Source organism: Phragmites australis, chromosome 12, assembly GCF_958298935.1.
Source record: "Phragmites australis chromosome 12, lpPhrAust1.1, whole genome shotgun sequence".
In the NCBI taxonomy this organism is placed as follows: Eukaryota; Viridiplantae; Streptophyta; class Magnoliopsida; order Poales; family Poaceae; genus Phragmites; species Phragmites australis.
In genome coordinates this window covers 31372584-31390884 of record NC_084932.1, presented here as the reverse complement: position 1 = coordinate 31390884, position 18301 = coordinate 31372584, and the positions used below count along the sequence as shown (strand labels likewise).

The 18301-nt window shown below is 47.4% G+C and overlaps 1 long non-coding RNA gene across 1 annotated transcript; it reads right to left on the bottom strand.

The window, feature by feature from the left end:
- Positions 1-6: 6 nt before the first annotated feature.
- On the bottom strand, positions 7-799 carry LOC133886892 (uncharacterized). Its single transcript, XR_009903466.1, has 3 exons — positions 462-799; positions 263-357; positions 7-63 (listed from the first exon to the last, which is right to left on the bottom strand). It is a non-coding gene; the product is annotated as an uncharacterized LOC133886892 (long non-coding RNA).
- Positions 800-18301: the final 17502 nt, after the last annotated feature.

Sequence of the window (18301 nt, the reverse complement as noted above, 5' to 3'; positions counted from 1 at the left end):
GTCAATGCAAATGTTATGCTCCCAGAAACAAGTGCACTTATCAGCATCAAACTTATGCCATCTCTGCATGATCAGCACGCGCAATTGAGGCATGTGTATATGAGAAAGGAGGAAATAATAACTCTTTATCTGAGCTGAGCAGAGATAAAGGATGCAAGAGAAGAGGAGAGCACTATTCAATAAAAAAAATATGCCCACGAGGGCGATAATCATCTATGCAAGTTGCACGATTCAATCAAAAGGACAGTTGCGGAGGCTTTACATGATAAAATGAAGGTGGATCAGTATATATGTCGGCAGAAGGGAGCTCCTTCTTCTCGGGCGCTGTTCGAATTAGCTCTCTTGGCGGTGGCACATCTGCAAAACCAGATAGAAGGCGTCATTCGGCGGAACTAGGCATGGATCATCTGGAACTTACAACTGCAACTCCAGCAATCATTCATCTGGGAGCGATCATATACCCAGGGCTAGGGTGCAAGCTGTTCTGTACTGGAAGTCCTGGACATCATTGTGTTGCGCTGCAAGTTCTTCCTTTGGCTAGCACGACAAGATCAAGCTGGTCTTCAACATCCACATATGCCTCACTATCCCTTATGCCTTCTACAGCGGAGATGATGGACCACTTGCTAATGGAATTCGCTTTCGCGCAGCGAATCTGGTTCCATGTTATCGATCAGCTGGATAGGTTAGTGGCTCGAATCATATTCTCATGGAGACAACTCGTGATGATATTCTCATGGAGAATTGGAGAAAGATTAGTGGGTTCTGTTCTTCAGTCACTGTCGAGGGGACAACTGGCGAAGTGCAAACGATAGAAAAGAAAACAAGAAAGCGTGAGGGCATCAATTCGATCGTTGTCGTGAAACTGTGGACGGCTTCTATGGGAGGCTCGAAAATTTTATTTTTCTTTGTGAATTTTCTGAAATTGTTTCACCTACGAATCTTGAATCATATACGACAGACAACAAAGTGGGTGAGACGAGTTTTTATACGATTGATTTATAGCAATGCTGTAAATGTATTTATACAATTATAAACTAGGGTCACATTGCGTGACATGCTAAGCTTTAATTGACCAACAGACGAGGACTCACACTTCTTTCACTGTGCATAATTTAGAGAAGTGACATATAGGATGGTGCGGACATGAGTACCACTATACATAAATTTAAAAAGTGACTTAAGGAATCCCTGACGCCTTGGTCTTCACAAAACCATGCGTTTCCCATGAACTCCTACCGAAACAAATTACACTGGACGCTACAGCAAGAAGCAACGAATTACCTTCCTGTTGCCTCCATTGACACTGCCAAGCGTGGGATTTCTTGCCCACATACTAGACGAGAAATAAGCCATTTCGTGCGCCTTCGAAGCCCAGGTGGTCTGATGTGATGGCCTCTGAAGCCCAGGTGGTCCGATGTGACGCCCGTTTGTTTTGCTGTGGCCTGGCCCGTCACCTCGCGCAGTGTAGCCCAGCTCACTCCCTAGCTCTCTCTATGACAGCTCAGGTTTGCCTGTCATCCCCGTCCCTTCGCTTCACCCACGCGGCGTGCAACCACACCGCCCGATCTCAGCGCCCTCATTTCTGTGCCTGCGCCCACGATCCTGCAACCACCCAACTCTCCCTCGCGCCTATAAATGTCATCTCAACCCCACCGTTCTCCCGTTCTCCCTCAGCCCCGCTACCCATTCACCCCGAGCCGCCATTGCCAGCCGTAGATGAGCCCTCTCTGGCGCATCTAAGGTCGTCATCGGCTTCACAAGAACGCGAGGGGTCTTCTCCGCCGCCCCTCGACTTTGTTCCGTCGCCGCACGACCCTTCCCGCCGAGCTCCGATGACCATCGTCATCACCTCTTCGTCGCCAGCCCTACCCGTTGCGCCCCAAAGCCCACTTACCGCCTCTTCGGCATCGCAGAACCCCGAGGGAGCTTCGCCGACCTTCAAATTCATTTCTCCGCTATCGAGACCGTCATCCCATCGAGCTCCAATCTCCGCCGCCATAGCTCTCCATTGCCAGCCACCTCCGAGCCATCTCCGGTCGCCGTGAAGCCTTCGGTGAGAATCCCCGTCACCGTCTCTTTCATTTGCGCCATTTCTCGTCGCGTTTGGTAGCCCGTAGCGCTAGATCGAGCGTCGCCGGCGATGCTTCATCCATGCCCACAGTGGCACCACCGTCTCTCTGTCGCCGCCGGCAACCAATCCTCCCCTAAATGCCCTCGGCCGTCCGATCGTAGGTGCACGATCGAGATTACAAGCTCGGATACCCTTTCGCGTTTTATATCTCATCCGTCCGATCTAGATCGTGCACCCTAGATTTAAATAACCAAATCATAGTCAGCCTTGCCACGTCGGTGCCACATGTCGCAGTCATGGAGACAACTCGTGATAATATTCTCATGGAGAATTGGAGAAAGATTAGTGGGTTCTGTTCTTCAGTCACTGTCGAGGGGACAACTGGCGAAGTGCGAACGATAGAAAAGAAAACAAGAAAGCGCAAGGGCATCAATTCGATCATCGTCGTGAAACTATGGCTGGCTTCTATGGGAGGCTCGAAAATTTTATTGTTCTTTGTGAATTTTCTGAAATTGTTTCACCTACGAATCTCGAATCATATCCGCGGACAACAAAGTGGGTGAGACGAGTTTTTATGTGACTGATTTATAGCAATGATGTAAATGTATTTATATCTTTGGACGCAAGAAAAATTTCTCAGCCAGGGTGTAAGGGTGCAGACGTGCTAGTGTATCTAAGTACACAAAATAAACGACAAAAGACAAAAGGTAGGGAACACATTTTATTCATATTAGATAATACAAATATAGGTTTCCATATGTGTGCGCGTGCTCCATAGCTTGCTGATGGCAATTTGATTTGGGCAACGTGGTCATCTAGTTCCCAGGGTCTCGAAAAGCTCCTAGTTAATTACATCTGCGAGTCGAACTCACAGAACACCTCCGATTAAGCTACATACGTGGTCATGTTCTTCGGTCTTCGCTTTGCGTCCTTCATGCATGTGATGATGTGGTTGGTGTAGATGGGGACGTCGGCATCATCCATAGCCTCGTAGGTCTTGAACGGCACGTAGTCGTTATAGTAGATGGAAGAACATGCATGGTGGCGCTCGGCTTGTCCGATTCGATGACTTGGCAGCGTGGTCGAGGTGAGAAGCAGGAGAAAGGAAATGGTGGAGACGGACGTCGGGAAGTGGACACGTGTAAACCGGGGAACTCCATCCGCGGATACTTTCAGGCTCCAGAGCTAGGCATCAATCTCCTTCCATTGCATGTAAAATGTACGTGCATGTACATGTGCTCTAATACACATACGTGCATGTAAACACATGCAAGCACTACGTGCAGGTGTTGATTTTGGTAGCCATCGTAGTGTCGTTGAGGATTTGGGCACTGGCATGGCATCTCGGCAACCTGCGTGGTATCTCAGCAGCCTCGACATCTCCCTCGGACTCATGGTTAGGCCCGGTGGACGTTGGAGTTGGCAGCAGGAGCGACGTCCTTATTGACTCACGAGTGATCTTGGTGGTCTGGGCGTCGACCTCATCGGCTTGTGGATGACATGGGCAGCGCTGCTGCTCCACGGTGTGCATGGTCCACGGTGCGCATGATTCTCGTGTTTGTCTTGGCAACTACTTCGCTGGATGACGTCGTCTAGTACTCGGCGATGAATGCGGTATATTGGATGTCGTGACTTGATGCATCACGGATGGGTCGTCATGGTGGAGCGCTTCTCTCCAGGCAGCACGAGGGTGAACTCCAGCTGCCTCCCCAAGTTGTTGCGATGGTTGCATTGTAATGACGTAGATGTCATTCACTGTGCGCATGGACATGTGGGCGTTTGTCGATCGAGGATATGCGACTCAATGTACAACATCGACTGATGAACCCGGACGGCATCTCCGGCGGTAGGCTTAAGGTTTCCATCAGCTATGGTGTGTGGGGTGGCAGGAGCAAGCCATCCATCCATGCATGTGATCTGAGATAAGAGAGAGGGAAAAATCAAAAGAAAACAAGCTCACCCATGGATGACGTGAACACCATCCTCATCCTTCTGGCCTTCACGTCTGCTTCTTGCTTTCTTGCTTCTCTTCACGTCTAGTTACTAGTAGATGGTTTCTCTGCCTTCCGGTCCCTAGCAGATTGACCTCCAAGCTCCGACCGATGGTCCGCATGCCTATTCAGTCGTCGGTCAGCCGTCAGGGACGTCGGCTAGTCGGAGATTAACAGGCTCCCGTGGCATGCGAAGTGGTGGCAGCAAGATGACTGCGTGCGCGTAGATGTGAATGGCGACAGGTGTGAACGAAAGTCGATCCCCCTGGTGTTGTGGAGTCGATGGCCTTTTATAGGCAGGTGGTAGGGCACCCAGCCAGGAGATCGTCACGAGAGAGAGTGCGCCACCGCTTTTTTGTTCGGCAGGTGTGTGATCCTTGGAAGCAGTTCAGCTGTGTTGTTGGATGAGAGTGCCGCTTCGCCGAATAGATAAGCATGCTGCTCCTTAGCTTGCGTCTATTGAACCGCGAGATTAGATAAGGATAGGCCCACCCCTCAGGTACGTGACCTTAAGGGAGCGTCGAGTGTGCCGTACGTCGGCGGGCTGGTAGGCTTGATGGTTCCTCGACGTTCATTTGGTATACATGTAGCTGCGTGCAGGCTGACTGGTGGGTCAAGAACAAGCGTTCTCCCATGACTCCCACCGGACTGTACGTATTCCTGTACGTACTGGAGAGAGAGAGAGAGAGAGAGAGAGAGAGAGAGAGAGAGAGAGAGAGAGAAGAACGTGGTTTGTGAATGCATGCACTCTTTATCATGCATGTACGTGAATGCCAATGCAGTGCTTGCGTTCTTCTTCTTCTTTTTTCTTGTTTCTTGGATAGCACACATGTGAGTATGCATATCATCTTTAACACACACTTATCATAGAATATACCCCAAGGTTATAAACAAAATATTGTCAAACAAATGCCCCCCGACAAGTGGAGTCTGATTGCGGAACGAATTCAAACGAGACTTGGTGAAAAGGAACTTCGGGCTGATACGGCGCATTGACGCAATGCAGCCTCAACCAATTGGGATTTAACCTTTGGAAACACATCGTCTATCATAATGACCTCCTGCACACCCTGAATGGATCCGGCTCAATCTACGGGCATGTACCATCATCCAGCTCACGTATCTGTAAACCTGCACAACAAGAAGATCACCTTCCTGTGGGCATATCTGTTAGCTCTCAATTGCTCATATCTCAACCAACAATTGGTTTAAATCTATGAGTTTTATCTCCTGTACGTCCTTCCTATATATATGTGCCTATGAGATCACAAGCCTGCCATCCTTGCCTCTTTCTCCCTCAATTTGCCTAATGCGGGAAAGGTACGGACCTCTCCTTCAACACCATTGTTTTGCAGAATAGACTTCAAGGTAGTCATCCGGCCGGTGGCATGGGGCGCGCAAGTGACTCGGATCATTGACGCGCGTGGGCGTTGATCTTGATATCTCTGTATTCTTATCATCTTTGTTATTCCGTATAGACAAACTTCCTTTCTTCCTCGTTCATGGCGCACGACGACACTAGGAGTGCATCATGGGAGTACTCCACCTCAAGGAAGTCCACCTCAAGTATGTCACACTCGGTTTCAAGACCAAAACCAGATGTAAACTATATGTATGCCAGGATCAGTTTATTCATACATATAGCGACGTCATCAGTGCATAACATACACAGTGCTTCTTATTACAACGATATTTATTACAAAATGACCACACACGGGTCTAAAAGAAAATACACCACAACGGAAAAGAACAGCGCAGCTCCATGCCAACAGGTAGCCGACCGGGAGCTCCACAAGCTTAGAACTCGGCATCATCTTCAGGGAAATCATCCTCATGGAATTCTTCAAAAGTTTCACCTTCTAAAATAACAAGCGTGAGTATTTCCAATACTCAACAAGTAGGGGAAAAATAAATTTGACATGGTGGCTTGAACCAAGGTCTCCTATTCTCTAGGGTTTCATTTGCATAAAAGCCAATTTTATCCCTGAACTATGGAAAAGCAAATTTGATTTTTTTTTTAAAGGAAAAGATGTACAAAAGATTTTCTTTAACCTCTGAGAATTCAACCAGTTCTCAATCATGAAAGACATCCACCCGACTAATCATGTGAGGGTCCATGCTGCTCATAACCCACGAGTCATGATCTTCTCTGTTACCGGTACCTGCCGGTACCTTACACACTTCCAGGGTGTGCGCCAAGAGATCACTACAGGCTTTTCCAAAGAGTCTCCCAGTATGCACTTGCCCACTAAGGTTTCACCGCCGTACATAAGTGGAGTAACCCTCCACCCCAGAAGCCCCCCCTTGTGCTGGGTAGAATCGAAAAGTAACCCTTCCTTATCTACACATCCAATTGGCTCATACAACACTGGGAGAACATCTAATTACTAGGCCAAACCGTACCATATTGGCCTCGTGGTTGTTCTGTTGCCATGGATGGTCGCTCCACGAACCGGTCCTTAAAATGGTCTGGGCAAGACCGCCAATAACCCCATAGGGGTAGATTACCAACATTTCCAAACAACCAACCATGCCGGAAAAAATAGCCCTTTCTTGCCCAAAACCTAAATTATCTTTGTTGTTAACTCCCTTAACAACATCAGTTTTCATGTCATACTTCCTATATCAACTTTTAGTTCATAACTCATGATTCATCACCTACATACTACATGTTCATCTAAAAGCATGGCTAAGCATAAACATGATGTTATTTTAAGGATAAAACATCTAAAACTAACACTAGTATTTGCTATACTACCCATTTTGTAAAACAGCATGCATATTTGATAAAGACTATCTTTATGTAAAAACTGGGTTCACAACATGGTCAAGACACTTGCCTTCATCGAAGTGATGCATAGGTCCTTCAAAATCTTCTTCCTAGAAGCTCTCGAACTCTTAGACTGAATCGTCTACACGAGCACACAATCATACATAAGAACAGTACACCAAACAGTCCTAAAACTAGGGGAAAACCCTATAAACAGAATCTACACGTCGCTACAAGAATATGAGCGCAAAGATTATCTAAATCGGAGCTACGAGCAAAAAGTTATGATCATTTGAAGTTTCAGGGGCTTAACTGCCAATTTTAGTTTAATTCTGAGAATAAAATAATTAATTTTTATACTGAAAACCTTATTTATTGCAGCTGCTGATGTCATAAATAAAAATGGAATTATTTGCTACTTGAATATTATGTGAACCGGGTCCACGGGCCGTGGACTGGAGGGAAAGCCCTCGATGGACCACGATGGACCAGAGGAGGCCGGCAGCCCAGCACGGCGGCGGGCACGGCGGAGGGCCACCGGACTTGGCCGAAAATGGGGCTCCGGTGGCTGGTACGCTCCGGCGAGCAGCGGAAGGCAATGAGGAGGAGCCGATGAACTCACCCCGAGCAAAAAGTAAGGCCGGAGGGGCGTCGGGGTGACCGGGCGACGACGAGGACGGCGGCGGCGTTCGGTGCAGCGGCGAAAGGGAAGCTCCGGCACCCGAATGACGACGGCGACCCAAGGAATTGGCTCTGGATGGTCCTACAGGTCCAAAGGAGTGGTTAGCTCGGCCGAATATGGCGCGCACACAAAGGATGACGGCGGCGGCGCATCTCACCGGAGCCGATGAAGAAAAGGGGCGGCGACAGCGTTTCGAGCAGAAAAATGAGGCATGAGCGGGTGGGTGGCGTGCAGGACCTCACCGAGGTGGTAGAGGGTGGCTTAAATAGGGGAATGAGCGAGCGGGGCGGCCGGAATTCGAAGGGGCAGGGGCAGCGGCCATGGCCTTAATGGCCGGCGGTTCCTTGCAATCACCGCGCAATAGAGAGGGGGGAAAGAGGGAAACGGCCGGGGAACACTTGGTGGAGCTTAAGGGTTTGAATTCAGCGGTTATAGGGAGAGGAGAGGGCGCCGGGGAAGAGGATCAGTCGGCGGCCATTGAAGCTCGGGCGCGGCCGGAGGAAGGAGAAGAGGAGCCGTTGGCTCGACTCGGCAGCGTGGCTCGGTGGCTTGAGCCGGGCCAGCAGGTCGGCGAGAGCGGGGGCGGTAGCCGGCTGGAGAGGTCGGCTTAGGCGGGGTAGGCCGACTTGGGCTGACGCTGAGAGAAAGGGCCGGCCCACGCGGGAGGGGAAGAAGGGAGGGGGAGGAAGGAAAGCTGGGCCGGAAAAGGAATTCGGCCCAAGCGCAATTTCTTTATTTTCAAAACCTTTCCAAATGAATTTCAACATATTTCCAAATGAGGTATTAAAGCGGTGAATCCTAGTGAAATTTTGCAAACTTTTTCCACCCAATAAAACCTTATTGCATCTACAACGGCATGAATGCAATCAAACAATTTTCCTAGGCCAAGTTAAATTTAGAAATTAATTTCCTATTGAGCTAAGTTGCAACACCTGAGTTAATTTCTAGCAAAATTTTAAATTATTACAAATATTGAATTTTTGGGTGTTACAAACCTAGCCCCCTTAGGATGAATCTCGCCCTCGAGATTCGGATTGATCTTCGAACAACTGCAAAAATTCTGCCTTCAGATCATCTTCTCGCTCTGAGGTTGCCTCATCTTCTGAGTGATGACTCCATTGAACCTTGCACATTCTAATAGCCTTTCTTCTTGTAGTTCGCTCTGCAGTGTCCAGAATTCTGATAGGATATCTGCATACGTCAGATCTTCTTTTGGGTCCACTTCTTCCAGGGACAATTGTTCCTCTAGCACTCTTAAACATTTCTTTAATTGAGATATATGAAATACGTCATGCACATCAGCCAGTGCAGATGGTAGTTCCAGCTTATATGCTACCTCTCCACTTCTAGCGACTATCTTGAATGGTCCAATATACCTGGGTGCCAATTTCCCTTTAACCTTAAACCTGCGAAGACCTCTGATAGGTGAGACTTTCAAATACATCATATCTCCCACTTCAAAGGTCAATTATCTCCGTCAATTATCCGCATAACTCTTTTGTCGGGACTGTGCAGTTCTCATGTTTTCCCGTATGGTCTGAACCTACTCTTCTGCTCTTCTATGAACTTCTGGTCCAAACACTTGGCTTTCTCCAGTTTCGTTCCAATACAGCGGAGTTCTGCACTTTCTACCATACAAAGCTTCAAATGGAGACATTTCGAGACTGGCTTGGTAGCTGTTATTGTAAGAAAACTCTGCATATGGTAAGCTTTTATGCCAACTCTGCTTGTACTTCAAGGTGCAGGCTCTTAACATATCTTCCAACACTTGGTTGGTCCTCTCTGTCTGTCCATCGGTTTAGGGGTGATATGTAGAACTGAAGTTCAGTTTAGTGTCCAAGGATTCATGTAGCTTCTGCCAGAAGCGACAGGTAAATTGGGTACCTCTGTCTGACACGATCTTTTTGGGTACACCATGTAGACACAGAATCCTTGACATATACAGCTCGGCAAGTTTTGCACTTGAATATGTTGTCTTGACTGGGATAAAATGCATAACTTTCGTTAAGCGATCCACCACTACCCAGATAGAATTGTAGCCTGCTTGAGTACGGGGTAACCCGACGATGAAATCCATACCGATTTCTTCCCACTTCCACTCTGGAACTTTCAAGGGTTGCAATAATCCTGCTGGCCTTTAATGTTCTGCCTTTACTCTCTGACAGGTGTCACGCAAAGCTACATATTCTGCGACATCTCTCTTCATACCATACCACCAATAATACTCTTTCAGATCCTGATACATCTTAGTGCTTCCGGGATGAATGGAATATGCATAATCATGTTCTTCTCGCAAAATCAAATCCTTCAAAACTTTCTGGTTGGGCACACAAATCCTTTTCCTAAACCACACTGTTCCTTGATTATCTTCCGAGAACCCCGGTGCTTTATTTATTTTCATGAGTTCTTTGATCTCCTTTATTTTCTCATCCTCCCATTGTCCTTTTCGGATGTCTTGTTCCAATTGTGACTTCATTTCTACTACCATTGCATCCATGTCAGCAACAAAACCTAAATTTAACCTCTCAAACTCCTTGCATAATTCCGGCTGACTTCCTTGCAACATAGTCATATTGCAATAACCCTTCCTACTCAGAGCATCTGCTACAACATTCGCTTTACCAAGGTGGTAATGTATTCCCACATCATAATCTTTGAATAATTCCAACCATCTACGTTGCCAAAGATTAAGATCCGATTGGGTGAAAATATACTTTAGGCTTTTATGATCCATATATATTTCACATCGGTTGTCAATAAGGTAGTGCCTCCAAATCTTTAGGGCATGAACCACTACTGCTAACTCCAAATCATGGGTCGGATAATTTTCCTCATGTTTCCTCGACTGCCTGGATGCATACGCTACCACATAACCTTCTTGCATAAGCACACATCCCAACCCTTGTCGAGACGCATCACAATACATAGAGAACGGCTTCTGGGTATCTGGCATAATAAGAACCGGCGCGGTGGTTAACTTTTTCTTCAACTCATTGAAACTGGCTTCTCAAGCGACTGTCCATTTGAATTCTTCTCCTTTTCCTAGTAGTTCTGTCATTGGTTTCGCTATCTTGGAAAAACCTTCTATAAATCGGCGGTAATACCCTGCTAAACCCAAGAAACTGCGGATCTCTGAAATGTTCTGCGGGGTTTTCCAGTTTAGAACATCCCTCACTTTGGATGGATCCACGGATACATCTCCTGATGAAATAATATGACCAAGGAAAGGTACTTCTATCAACCAGAACTCACACTTACTCAATTCGGCATATAGCTGGTTCTCTCTGAGTTTCTGTAATACCATCCTTAAGTGTTCCTCATGTTCTTCCTCGTCCTTGGAGAAGACCAGGATATCATCAATAAACATCACGACGAACTTGTCCAGAAACTCCATGAAGACCTTATTCATTAGGTACATGAAGTATGCTGGTGCATTTTTCAAGCCAAAAGACATTACCGTGAACTCATAAAGGCCATATCGGGTAACAAACGCGGTCTTTGGAATATCCGAAGCGCGAACTTCAACTGGTGGTATCCGGACCGAAGATCAATCTTGGAGAAAATACACGCTCCTTTCAACTGATCAAACAGACCATCAATGTGAGGTAGTGGATATTTGTTCTTGATAGTTACTTCATTGAGAGCCCGATAGTCTATGCACATCCTTTCCGTTCCATCTTTCTTTGGTACAAAGATGACTGGAGCTCCCCAGGGCGAAGAACTAGGACGGATAAACCCTTTGTCTAACAGCTCTTGAATTTGCTCCTTGAGCTCTGCCAGCTGATTGGCATCCATTCTATAAGGTCTCTTATATATAGGTGCAGTTCTTGGCACTAACTCAATAACAAATTCTATTTCACGATCTGGTGGCATACCTGGAAGATCATCGGGAAAAACGTCCGGGAATTCGTTCACCACATTGATCTCTTCTATAGGAATGCCCTTCATTTGATTTAGTGAGCATTCCTCTGCTAAGGGTATAGTTGCAACAAACTCGACCTACGTGCCTTCTCTGTTGGTCAGTTGAACTACTCTTCTGGCACAGTCTATGATTCCCTTATATTTCGCTAGCTAGTCCATACCCAAAATAACATCAATTCCACTGGATTACAGAACTACAAGGTTGGCTAAGAAGTCTACCCCCACCCCTTATATAAAGGCTTAGCTTTGAGCATATATACTTTGCCCTCATCTCTCCTCCAGGAGAGCTAATAATCATTTGCTACTTCATAAGCACAATTGGCAGATTATACTTTGCAACATATCTTGTAGCGATGAATGAATACGATGCTCCTAAATCAAATAAAACTGATGCTAGGCTTGAGTTGACAAGGAACATACCAAGCACCACATCTTGCGCTTCTTGGACTTCTTCAGCAGTGACATGGTTGACTCACCCACGTGCGTAGTTCTGTTGAGCCTGGTTGGTTGGAGTTGGTGCTGGGTTCCCATTGCAGCCTGGAGCTTGATACTGACCTTGCTTTGGAGCATTCCCATTGCCATACTGCATGGGAGGGTTGTTGGGTTTCTTCTTCGGGTATTTATTGGCATAATGCCCTACTTCACCACAGACGAAACCTGCTTTTCCGGTGGAAGGTGCCTGATTGCCAAACTTCTGTTGAGGTGCCGGTGGTGGGGCCTGACGAGGGGCTTGAAAGTTTGAGCACTGAGTTTGCATCTGTAGCTTGTTTTGGTTCTGATGCTGATTCTGATTTTGATGCTGATTCTGTTGGCGGAACATTGGTCCTTGTTGAGGTGGATTATAGCGGGGTCGAGAGTGACTGCTTGAGCCTTGGCCTTGAGAAGACATTTTCCTCTTGTGATCCATCTGGCGGCGTTTGTGTTCCACCACCAGGGCTTTATTCACCATAGTCTGGAAGCTCTCAAAGTCTTGGGGAAGCAATGCATATTGGATACCATCATTTAGACCCTCTAGGAAGTGCTCCTGCTTTTTCTCATCCGTATCGACATCCTCGGGGGCATACCTTGATAGTTGCGTGAACTTGGCCACATATTCACTCACAGACATGGCTCCTTGTTTAAGCTCATGAAATTCCTTCTTTTTGAGTTTCATTGCCCCAGCTGGTATATGGTGAATGCGAAAGCTGGTCCTAAACTCCGTCCACGTTATGGGTTGTGCGTCTTCATGGGTGTTGACATATGCGTCACACCAATCTGCCGCTGGTCCTGAAAGTTGATGTGAAGCAAACAAGACTTTTTCCCTGTCATTGCACTGGGCTATCTGGAGTTTCTTCTCCGTGGCTTTCAACCAGTCGTTGGCATCCATTGGTTCCACAGCCTGTGAGAACACTGGGTGTTTGGTTCTCATGAACTCTCCCAACCTATTCTGCGGTGGAGGAGGAGGAGCTTGCATGTGCACGGGGGCCTGCTGCATATTTGCCTTAGTCTGAGCTAGTCCCTAAAGAATTTGCGTTTGCATGGCCATCATTTGCTCCATGTTGAACTGAGGTGGCGGAGGAGGATGCGGCAGTTGCTGGTTGTTGTTGACATTGTTGTTGTCGGCGCGGGGGTTTCTCCTGGTGTTCACCATCTGCTGGTTGCCAAGGCATGAGCGGAGAATAGAGGGAAAAAGTAAAGATGACAAGATATGATCGAAACAGATAGAACAAGAGCAAAAGACTCCCAACTAATTATTATATTATACGAGAATTGATGCAACGTGGAGAAAGAGTATCCACATTACATCAACAATCACGCAAAGATCCAACTCATAACATTGGTCACAATACAGACACAACCACACAAAAACTAGAACAGACGACACAAACGATCTAGACGACTTATTAAACTGGCTCCAGGTGGTCTCCTAAGCATGAGATCCAGCAGATGGTTTAGCAATTGATTAGTCGTCGTCCTCCGAAGACTCCTCGCTAGAAGGATCACTGCGGTGCGGCCTCTTGGGGGAGGGTGAGTGAACGGACTGGTCCTCTGAGTCAGAAGAGCTGGACATCCCATTGTGGCTCTTCTGCAGCTCCCTGATCTGTGCTTCGACATCACGAAGGCGCTTGCGGGTGTCCTGAAGCTCGTCCAAAGCTTTATCCAAGTCCTCATGCAGTGTCGTAGCCAGCAGCACCTGCTCTCGAGCCACACCACTATGCTCGCGCGTGGTCGTCTTCACTTTGATGTCCCGGCTTCCACACTCCCGACGAGGAAAGTAGTCGTAGGAAGTCCCCCTCATAGTACTCCTGTGGCGCTCACAGACACGAGCTAGTGCCTGCCTTGCTACATCTTGGATCCCTGCTTCGAAGCTTGCACGGACTGCCATTGCTTTATGGATTCCCACGATCTCATAGTTGTCGTCGCCTTCTGGAGAACCATAGATGCAGACCTCTACCGTCCACTCCTCACGTCCTGGACGAGTTTGACGAAGACCATGGTAGACAGGCGCCTTGGTGTATCCCAGACGTTGCAGCGTCTCCACCAGTATCATCGGTGCCTTCCCTGCTTCAAATCCCTTGGAATGGTACAACTTCTTGCCTCCATTCTTGGGAATAGTGACTCCACGGCTGGGTCCAGCAGAGGCGTTAGGTGCAAAGGTGGCAGGGGCGTGGGGAGGAACATAGCCACCGGTGGTCTTGCGGGCAGTCTTCTTGATGCGGGCTATCTACAGTTTGGAAACAGAGAGTATCAGTAAAACATTTTCAATAAAGCAATAAAATGAAGCTCAAGGGTAAACAAAAATTTTGCAAATATAGTTTTTATAAATTAATCCTTAATACACGACTATTTCTATCTAGGCTTGTGACCTATGGTCAACACGGCTCTAATACCACTTTTGTCACACCCGATTTCAAGATCAAAACCAGATGTAAACTATATGTATGCTAGGATCAGTTTATTCATACATATAGCGACGTCATCAGTGCATAACATACACAGTGCTTCTGATTACAACGATATTTATTACAAAATGACCACACACGAGTCTAAAAGAAAATACACCACAGCGGAAAAGAACAACGCAGCTCCATGCCAACAGGCAGCCGACCGGGAGCTCCACAAGCCTAGAACTCGGCATCATCTTCAAGGAAATCATCCTCAGGGAATTCTTCAAAAGTTTCACCTTCTGAAACAGCAAGTATGAGTATTTTCAATACTCAACAAGTAGGGAAAAAATAAATTTGACATGGTGGCTTGAACCAAGGTCTCCTATTCTCTAAGGTTTCATTTGCATAAAAGCCAATTTTATCCCTGAACTATGGAAAAGCAAATTTTATTTTTTTTAAAAAGGAAAAGATGTACAAAAGATTTTCTTTAACCTTCGAGAATTCAACCAGTTCTCAATCATGAAATACGTCCACTCGACTAATCATGTGAGGGTCCATGCTGCTCATAACCGTGAGCACGGCTGAATATTAAGTTTGATACTCTGCGGAGTTTGTACACTTTACCCACGAGTCATGATCTTCTCTGTTGCCGGTACCTGCCAGTACCTTACACACTTCCGGGGTGTGCGCCAAGAGATCACTACGAGGCTTTTCCAAAGAGTCTCCCAGTATGCACTTGCCCACTGAGGTTTCACCGCCGTACATAAGTGGAGTAACCCTCCAACCCAGAAGCCCCCCCTTGTGCTGGGTAGAATCAGGAAGATCATCATGCAGCATGCTTGTGCAGGTTGGATGAACGACGAAGATGAGTCCAACGACCACGTTGTAGTGGAGATGGGAGGAGAACCAGGTCCCACTGGGTGTGCCAATTTGTTTGGACGCGAGAAATTCATCTAAAATTTCTCAGCCCAGGGAGTAAGGGTGCGGGTGTGCCAGTGTACCTAAATACACAAAATAAATGGACAAAAGACAAAAGGTAGGGAACACATTTTATTCATATTAGATAATACAAATATAGGTTCCCATATGTGTGCGCATGCTCCATAGCTTGCTGACGGCAATCTGATTTGGGCGATGTGGTCCTCTAGTTCACAGGGCCTCGAAAGGCTCCTAGTTAATTACATCTGCGAGTCGAGCTCACAGAACACCTCCGATTAAGCTGCGTACGTGGTCGTGTTCTTCGGTCTTCACTTTGCGTCCTCCATGCATGTGATGATGTGGTTGGTGTAGATAGGGGGTCGGCGTCAGCGTCATCCATAGCCTCGTAGGTCATGAACGGCACGTAGTCATCATAGTAGATGGAAGAACATGCATGGTAGCGCTCGGCTTGTCCGATTCGATGACTTGGTAGCATGGTCGAGGTGAGAAGCAGGAGAAAGGAAATGGTGGAGACGGACGCCGGGAATTGGACGCGTGTAAACCGGGGAACTCCATCCACGGATACTTTCAGGCTCCCTGAGCTAGGCATCAATCTCCTTGCATGTAAAATGTATGTGCATGTACATGTGCTCTAATACACATACGTGCATGTAAACACATGCAAGCACTACATGCATTATTTGGCCTCCCTATTGCAGATGTTGATTTTGGTAGCCATCACAGTGTCATTGAGGATTTGGGCACTGGCGTGACATCTCGGCAGCCTCGACATCTCCCTCCGACTCACGGTTAGGCCCAGTGGGCGTTGGAGTTGGCAGTAGGAGCGACGTCCTCATTGACTCACGAGTGATCTTGGTGGTCTGGGCGTCGACCTCATTGGCTTGTGGATGACATGGGCAGCGCTGCTGCTCCACGACGCGCATGGTCTGGGTGGGATTCTCATCTTCATCTTGGCAGCTGTTTTGTTGGATGGCGTCGTCTTGTACTCAGTGATGAATGCGGTATATTGGATGCTGTGACTTGATGCATCACGAATGGGTCGTCATGGTGGAGCGCTTCTCTCCAGGCAGCACGACGGCTAACTCCAGCAGCGCCTCCCCAGGTTGTTGCGATGGTTACATGGTGATGACATAGATGTCATTCACTGCGTGCATGGACATGTGGGCGTCTGTCGATCGAGGATATTCGACTCAACGTACAACGCTGACTGATGAACCCGGAAAGAACTCGGACGGCATCTCCAGCGGTAGGCTTAAGGTCTCAACTATGGCGTCTAGGGTGGCAGGAGCAGGCCATCCATCCATGCATGTGATCTGAGATAAGAGAGAGGGAAAAATCAAAAGAAAACAAGCTCACCCATGGATGACGTGAACACCATCCTCATCCTTCTAGCCTGCACGTCTGCTTCTTGCTTTCTTGCTTCTCTTCACGTCTAGTTACTAGCAGATGGTTTCTCTACCTTTCGGTCCCTAGCAGATTGACCTCCAAGCTCCGGCCGATGGTTCGCACGCCTATGCAGTTGTCGGTCGGCCGTCAGGGACGTCGGCTAGTCGGAGATTAATAGGCTCCTGCGGCATGCAAAGTGGTGGCAGCAAGATGACTGGGTGCGCATAGACGTGAATGGCGATAGGTGTGAACAAAAGTCGATCCTCCCTCTGTTGCTGTGGAGTCGATGGCCTTTTATAGGCAGGTGGTACAGCACCCAACCAGGAGATTGTCATGAGAGAGAGTGCGCCACCGCTTTTTTGTTCGGCAGGCGTGTGATCCTTGGAAGCAGTTCAGCTATATTGTTGGATGAGAGCACCACTTCGCTGAATAGATAAGCATGCTGCTCCTTAGCTTGCGTCTGTTGAACCGAGAGACTAGATAAGGATAGGCCCACCCCTCAGGTACGTGAGCCTAAGGGAGTGTCGAGCATACCGTACGTCGGCGGGCTGGTAGGCTTGGTGGTTCCTCAACATTCATCTGGTATACATGTAGCTGCGTGCAGGCTGACTGGTGGGTCAAGAACAAGCGTTCTCCCATGACTCCCGCTGTGCTGTACGTATTCCTGTACGTACTGGGGGGAGAGAGAGAGAAAAGAATGTGGTTTGTGAATGCATGCATTCTTTATCATGCATGTACGTGAATGCCAATGCAGGTGCTTGCTTTCTTCTTCTTCTTTTTTCTTGTTTAGCACACATGTGAGTATGCATATCATCTTTAACACACACTGATGATAGAATATACCCCAAGGTTATAAACAAAATATCGTCAAACATTATACAATCATAAACTAGGGTCACATTGCATGACATGTTAAGCTTTAATTGACCAACAGACAAGGACTCACACTCCTTTCACTGTGCATAATTTAGAAAAGTGACATATATGGGATGGCACGGACATGTGTCCTATTGTACATAAATTTAAATAATTTAAAAAAGTGACATGATGAATCCCTAACACATTGGTCTTCACATAGCCATGTGTTTCCCATGAACTCCTACTGAAACAAATTGAACTGGACGCTCCAGAAAGAAGCAACAAATTACCTTCCTGTTGCCTCCATTGACGCTTCGAAGTGCGGGATTTCTTGACCACAGATGAGACGAGCAAGACGCCATTTTGCGCGCCTCCAAAGCCCATGTGGTCTGATTTAACCTCGCGCTGCCTCTCCCACGAGCTCTAGCTTCTTCCTCAAGGGTGGTGGATGACTGGCCGGCCGGTGGCCACAACAGCGAGGAGCCGACCATGGGATCGGAAGAGGAGTGAGTAACTTTAGGGTCCCTTGTGTAAAAATCCCGACACCTTTGTCTGGCAGTGGTCAGATGGGCCTGGAGGTCACCGTCATTAACGAGATGGACCTTCCTAGCCCAAATTGGGGTTAAATTAGAATGTCATCAGGTCCACGCTACTGTTGCCACAAAATATTTGGGCTTGTAAAACTCAAAACTCATCGGTTCTCACTGGCGGGTTGTAAAACCCTTATCAAATCTGTGCTCTCTTCACATAGTACATACCATCTCACAGTTCTACCACTCTACAAATGGATGGAAAAGAAGATTGACCAAATAC